Source organism: Anas acuta, chromosome Z, assembly GCF_963932015.1.
Source record: "Anas acuta chromosome Z, bAnaAcu1.1, whole genome shotgun sequence".
In the NCBI taxonomy this organism is placed as follows: Eukaryota; Metazoa; Chordata; class Aves; order Anseriformes; family Anatidae; genus Anas; species Anas acuta.
In genome coordinates this window covers 52244537-52252024 of record NC_089017.1, presented here as the reverse complement: position 1 = coordinate 52252024, position 7488 = coordinate 52244537, and positions in this window count along the sequence as shown.

Below are 7488 nucleotides of genomic sequence, written 5' to 3'. Positions count from 1 at the left end.
TTTTTCTCCATACTGACAGAAATAAGAAAATGAGCTGCTGGGGAGGACAATTTCGGAGGGAAGCCACCAAAGGCTGCCATTGATGTTCCCAGGAGTACACCCACCTGTCACCAGGGCGTGATCCCCCTCTGCACATAACCAGAGCCCTTCTGCAGACAGGCTGGTGGATGCTCCACACTGGAGGTCTCTGCCCTGAGATTCCTCACCAGATCAAGAGGCCAGGAGACACAAAATACAATACAGGGAGAACAGCTGCTCAGCCTGCTCTAGGCTCTCTGCTGACACACAACAAATTAATTCTTTCCAATGGGAAGATGTTATAACAACTGAGGCTCTGGGCCCTTCACTCTAGGCTCCATATCAAGCCAGAAGCCAGGTCTCCAATGCCTCTATACAACCAGCACTACATAATGCAAACATTATTTGCCAGTGATCAGCAAACACAAGTAATGACATTTCTGTAAGGAAATTTAGCATCATACATGTGTTAGTCTAATCAGGCAGAGCAAAAAGATGTAGGGAAAACTTGCTGGTGGCCCATTGAACCGGACAGTGGAAAACATACTCTTAAAACAAGTAAAATAATTAAATAAATGTCCTGAAGTTTCATCTCTAAATTAGCAATTCCCATTACTGCTGCAAAGAAGGTTTTGACACACAACTGGAACCATTAATTGGAGATAAAGTAGAGCATCCTTGAGGGGAAGAGCATGGCTCAGGGAGGGAAAGTCTCTCAGCGAGTATCGATAGCACTCAAGGGAGCAGGCATCAGAGCCAATATCTCACTGCTGAAAAGCTAGTACAAGTCAGCTTCTATTCTGTGTTTCTGTGTAGGATACAAGTTGTGGTTCATAAACAAGTTGGGAAAACAGCCTAGATTTTGCTAGTGAAACAGATCTCACTCTAGGGAAATAGTAACACAACCTGATGGGGGAAAAGACCAAAGCAGTAAGAGTATCTGGAAGACTGCAAGCATCTAAGATCAGTCTGACCCCAAGGAGCTTCCCCGGCTGAAGCTGCATTCAACATAGTCCAGTGTCAAGGAGACTGCATGAAAGTTGTAATTAAAAATATCCTGTCTACAAACTAAAGTGCAAAAGTGTAAGAAAAAAAAATGTAGTCACCACTATCACACTATCTAAATAAAGAGCAGCAGTACACATGGTTATGGTGGACATCCAACAAGAATGAGTATTCTCACAGTGCAATCTTAACAGGTGTAGAAAAATCTGTCCTAGTTCAGCCATAGATATTGCCAGATACAAAACTAACTGGCATCTATCCCTGCACAGGCTGGAAATCAAAACAGATACTCATAATCCCTGCAAAATAGAATTCTAGCTGGATACGCCTCCATGGCTGTAAATACCTGTGCTAGGAACACTAAAGTTTACTTATGTATGCAACTGTCACTGTTTGCCATGCATTCAGAGTATGTTCACTGCTGCAAAGACTGTTTATTTGCAATTGCTCTATTAGATCAGCAAATGATTTTAACTGGTCTGCAAAGCCAAGGACAGCATAATCTCAACATTATTGACAACTAGTAATAACAGAGCAGAGAAATATGACTAGATGCTTTTAAAAAATCGTTCTAGAGGCCATCTGTGGGAAGAAATGTAGGCTCTAAATAAAATGGGAAAGTGAAAGGAAACACTGTGGCTTTGAGCTGATGGCAATGGGTGGATGTGTAGGAGTTCCACCCACAACAGGGCAGTGCAAGCAAGGTAATACCACAGAACACATTAAATGGGGAAGAAGAGAGAGCAATCACCTCTCTCTGCCAAACAGAAAAAGGATTCAGATCGAGGATTTGGTCACAAAGAGGACAAGATGGAGCTAGAGACAGAGACCTTTACCTGCTGCTCACAAAACAGAAACAAAAGCAAAACAAAAACCAAGAAAAAATAATAATAATAACCAGGATCTCCAGAAATTTCATTACACGCAAAGAAGTCTTGCAGAGAGCTTTCCAAGAATAGGGGATCATGGACCCTGGCTGGGGTGGATGAGCAGCCCACTCAAGGTGAGAGTCTGATAAAATGCAGATGCACACTGACTGAGCAACCCAAAGCAGAGGAGCCATTATTCACTGCAAATGGCTGGCAATGCACACCCATTTTATCAGAGGGAAAATGACTCATTGTTTCTGTTATTAAGAAAGGTCCTGATCTTTTGAGCTAGATAAACCAGTGCTGGCAGGGCTGCTGGGAACCAGCAGTGGTGTTGGAGCCTCACTACAGCCCCTGAGGGCTCTCTGATGCAACCCTCCAGTGGGAAAAGCACTAAGTAGCAAGCAACACATATCAGACCATAAAGACAAGCCTTTACTGCTGAACAGACTTTATGCAAAGCTGAGGAGAGCAGAATTCCTTATATTTAATGCACACTAGCTCTTGTGGGACTCCAGTGAGACCCTGAAAGCAGTTAAGCAAATAATCAAACCCAAGGTCATTAAAGGATCTCAGCAATTTATGGGGATAGCTGAGCATCTTTCTGGACTCTGTGTATTCCTATTGAAAACCTTGGTAGAATTCATCTTCCACAATACAGAAATGGTTTCAGCAGAGCACTTTGAAAGTGAAGCAAATAAATTTGGTTCTGTCCCAACACCCTTACAAGCTGGAAAAACAGTTAAACCTGGTGTTAGAAGTACAGTTCTGGTAAATACAAGAAGCAGGACACAGACAGTGGCTCATCCTTGAATAAAAAGTGCACAGGCAGCCATCAGTAAGCAGTGTGCAAAAGCCATCAAACAATATGTTCAGCACATACAGCTAGGGTGAAAATTCACTGATGGTATCAAATGCATGGGTCTCATATATTCTCCGTTGTGCAAAATGAGACAGAGTTTCACAGCTACAGTTTACAAAAGCTTCCCATCCCTATGGAAGCCAAAAAATTTGGCAACAAAGAAAAACAACAAGTTATGAAAAAGGCAGGATGCCAAGACAGGGAAAAATCCACAATTGGATGCATGACAATAAATTAAATTAATAAATAAATAAATCTATAAAAGTTATTTCATAGTAACAACAGATGAAGAACTGTACCAAAGGCAAGATTTTGCATAAAGAGGAACAAGAAATTCTCCTGGTACATTAAGAGCAGACATCTCAAGACATCTGTGCTTCCCACCAGGATACTGAATCCTGCTTACAACAAGCAGAGGAGCATATCTACTAACCAAATCTGAAAGACCAGCTGAGAGTATGTAACTGTAGAGCATGTACAATGCACGGGTATTAGAAAGACTACAATAACTGGGGACAAAGCGTGTCAATCCAAGGAAATTTCAGGAAAAGTACAGGTATTCCCACTTTTCCATCTTTCAAGCAGAGATAATTCCACCTTTCTTCTGTCTAATCTGTTTCTATTTTATGCTATTTGGAGCACTGAATCTACTTATTATTCATACAAAGAATCTATCACGAAAGATGGTATTACCACAACAAAAATATAGAAGACAACAATGAGAAAAAGAGATAAATTGAAAATTAATATTTGTTAATATCACAGATAGCATCTCCACAAATAGACAATTATAACAACAACAAACAAACAACAACAATAATAATAACAACAACAATAGATTAAAGTATAATTAATGAAAATAGGTATTAATTCTGTCCATGGATCAAAAATAACCTATTTCCAATGATCTGGAACACAATGAGTAGCAAAAATAAAGGTTTCACACATTTGGTAATCTAAATAGCCTACACTTTCAGGAAAATAAATAAATAAATAAATAAAAATACTCCACGTTCTCTTTTGATGAGATGATGATTAGTAGCCAGAAGCAGTGAGGAGAAAGGTTGTCTCCTGACTACATTTAAAAATATATTCTGTCATTAAGATAACAGCACTGTACTGATGAATAGCAGCTGTATTTCCTTTGTTACAGGATGCTAAGAAACCTCTATAAAAAACTTACTTTGACATCAGGTTAGGATGTGAGATTTCAACATTCGTTAATTTGTTGCCAGCTACTGAAATCTGCCAGGAGCACAGTTTTATAGACTTCAGGTCAGAGGTAAAGGACTGAAAACTGGAATTTAAAAAGTCATGTTTCCGTTTGTTTAACCTTTTTTTTTTTTTTTTCTGATTTTTTTTTTTTCATCTGGTAGAGTAAAAGTGCTTTTTATAAAATGAGTTTTATCCAGAATAACTGATCTTCAAGTACACATAACAATGACATAATATATTTTTTCCTATTGTTATCTGCCAGGTTCTTGAGTTGTGAAGGATTTTTTTTATTATATACTATTACATGTACGTTACTAGTAACTACAACACACTAATTCATTTCCAGCAATGGAAATATATAACAGCCTACTATTCCTACTCACAGTTGCCTCCACAGAGGTAAATGGACTATGATCCACAAGCAACATCCATGTAACAGCTCAGATACCCATAGTATAGGCAGCTCAGATACCCAGAGTAGCACAGCCAGGTTAGTGCAGTGCAGTGGGAGGGCTACTATATGGCAAACTCACTCACATACTTCTTAATGGTGTTGTGCAATATGTGGAGGCTTGCACCCAGTAAAAGTCTGAAATCTCTAATCCTTTGTTACAAACCTTTAAAGAGGATGCGCAAAAGAAAGATACAGAAACACCCTCTGTTGAAAATCACTGTAAGGATTGAGAGAGAAATTAAGAGACAAGGGTTAAAATAAAATGAATATTTGCAAAAAAAACTTTTTCCATGGGCAATAGACTACAGCCCACTGTAAACAGATGCAAATCATGCTTATTTTTATCAAAGAGAAAGGTGGTCTATTGTAGAAGAGATTTGAGATGCTGCACTTGGAAATGAAAAGAGAGAGAGAGATTCTTTCAAAAGAGGAAAATTGACATAACAAAAGTAGTAAACCTATTTTGGAAAGTTACAGCGATAAGTGATAGTAAAATGAGAACTTCTCAGTAAAAACAAATTGTTCATCAATCAAGAGGCATATTAGCATAAGGCCACCCTAGGAAAAAGCAAGAGGGAGAGTAGATTGAACTGTAAATTCATACAATATAGGCAAAACCGTCCCATTATCTGGCTCACAGGAGGAAGGAGAGATGAAGAACAACAGGCAACAATGTATGTAAATGGAGAATTTAATCCTATCTCATCACATTCATCATGGCAACACTGAGGCGATAACTGATCAGCTCTGTCCTGAATGAAATGGGTTAGCTGAAAATCCAGTGTCTACACACACTGAGAGAACAGGTGAGGAGAATAAGTGGCATAAAAGCTTGGAATGAGTGATAAGGACATACTCTGACACATTGTAACATCATTTATTATTTTGCACAGACAAAAGTAAATGTTATAAAAAACATCCTGAATTTCATTGTCTTGTAAGTTGTTTTTCTTGAGGTTTGACCAAGGCTATTTAAAATATTCATGGTCAAAATTACACATGCACATGTGCACAGACAATCCACAAGCATTGTACTGCTGTCACTACCTTTAGCTTGAACCTTATTCAGGTCAGCCTAGACCCTGTGGGACTGTGCTGTTGTTTACTGTCTGGTAGCTCAGACATGATTTTCTCTGGAGATGGCTGCCCAGAAACAGCCTTTCAACAGAATGGAAGCTCTCTACCAAGAAACCCCCAAGGGAACAGCTTGAAGATCTCTGCACTAGCTTCTGGGAGGATAAAAACGTTTAATAATAGAACACCAGACCTCTCCTAATTGAAAGTGTGAATTTGTTTGGTTTCAGTTTATTTGCTCATTTGTTTGCTTAGAATGCCAAACTAGCATTCTTACAAAAGCAGTGAACCCAGAAATTTCAGTTCAGAGATGTGCAGTTTGATAGAGGGAATTGCAGAGGGAGAGCTTTTCTTCTGCTTCTTTGCAGCCTCAGTCTAATTGCTGTATCGGAGGGGGGGAGGGGGTGGGAGTGGAGGGGAAGAACAAAGGCTCACCAGAAATATCTATACATATCCACAGTGTGCAGCTGCTTGCCCTTGACATCTTGTAAATGGTGCTGCAATGAAACATAAAGCTCTAGCATCGTAGGAGATAAGATTGCAATGTAAAATAAGGAAAGGTATTACCTTTGGTCACTGAAGGAGTATTCAGTTGTGGTACGTGATGTCGTATAATTAGCAAAGATCAGAGGAAATAAAATGTGAAAGCATTTTACATCAGGAAGAACCTGATGCTGCAACTTTGTATACACACTAGTGCTTATCTCGCCAAGTAACAAAAGCTGTCCTAAAAGCTGACTCCTAAACTGCAGTTACAGGCTGTCTTGGGGAGTCTTTTCTTTTCTAAACCTATTTGTTGCTGCTATTCATGATCAATAGAATTTATAATAATTTAAGCGTTTATTCAAGATTTGAAAGCTTTCAAAAATCTTTTTTTGCTAAGCACGTTTAGAGTGGGAGCACACAATGTCATTTTACTTACTAGCTGTGAAACAATCTTACTGAAAGCCTGTGCTTACAGGGATCTTTTTCTCAGGATCACCGTTCACAACAGTGGTTACGAATATCTGATCCCATAATATTGAAAACCTTTTGTCTCCACTAGCATCTGGGCTAGATTTTTGTTTTTGCTGTGCAAAGAAACCTGCTATTTTTGCTGTTTCTTTCTCCTCCACATGACTGTGGACTTTTCTTCTTAGTTTCCCTCCTTCCTCATACTCAAAGTGGTAACAACTACAAGGGAAAATCAGGATGTGTTAAGCACTAAATCACACCTCAAAATAATTTATTCCTATGCAAATAAGAGCATTCATGAGAATTTGTACAGGATTTTCTAACCAGTAGCAATTTAGCACTCTTCACTTAAGCATGCAGGAAAAGGATTCATGTTAGAGACTTTGAACTCAAATGTAGGGCACATACAACAAATGTCAGAGAGAGCAAGTAGTTCATGAAAATGCTTATGCATTAGTAACCTGAACACATTCAGACTGTAGAACAGGAGCAAGCAACTTGATACAGCTAAAGTAGCTAAATTCAACTACATGCTTTCAGGAAAGGGAAGGAAGGAAGGAAGGAAGGAAGGAAGGAAGGAAGGAAGGAAGGAAGGAAGGAAGGAAGGAAGGAAGGAAGGAAGGAAGGAAGGAAGGAAGGAAGGAAGGAAGGAAGGAAGGAAGGAAGGAAGGAAGGAAGGAAGGAAGGAAGGAAAGGTTTCTGCAGATTGAACAGCTCTCAAGTGCCAGTCTAAAAAGGATCATTTATTGACTGAAAATATACTGTACATACATAGGACCTCACATACAGTTTTGACTGTGAAATCTAAAGGTAATATAAAGGCATCCTCACCATTAAGACAAACTATTGTATGTCAACTTCAAAGAGCACAAAGTACTTGCTAGGGGGTATGCAAAGAAGCAAGAGCACCTTACAGAATGGTAAGAAGCTCTTTAAGGAGTCACCCTCAGGTTTTTGGCCTTCTGGTCCCAGCACCACCCTGCAACCGCAACACTGCAGTGCAGGAACAGCAACCTGCTCAGTTAAATGCAGGTGTG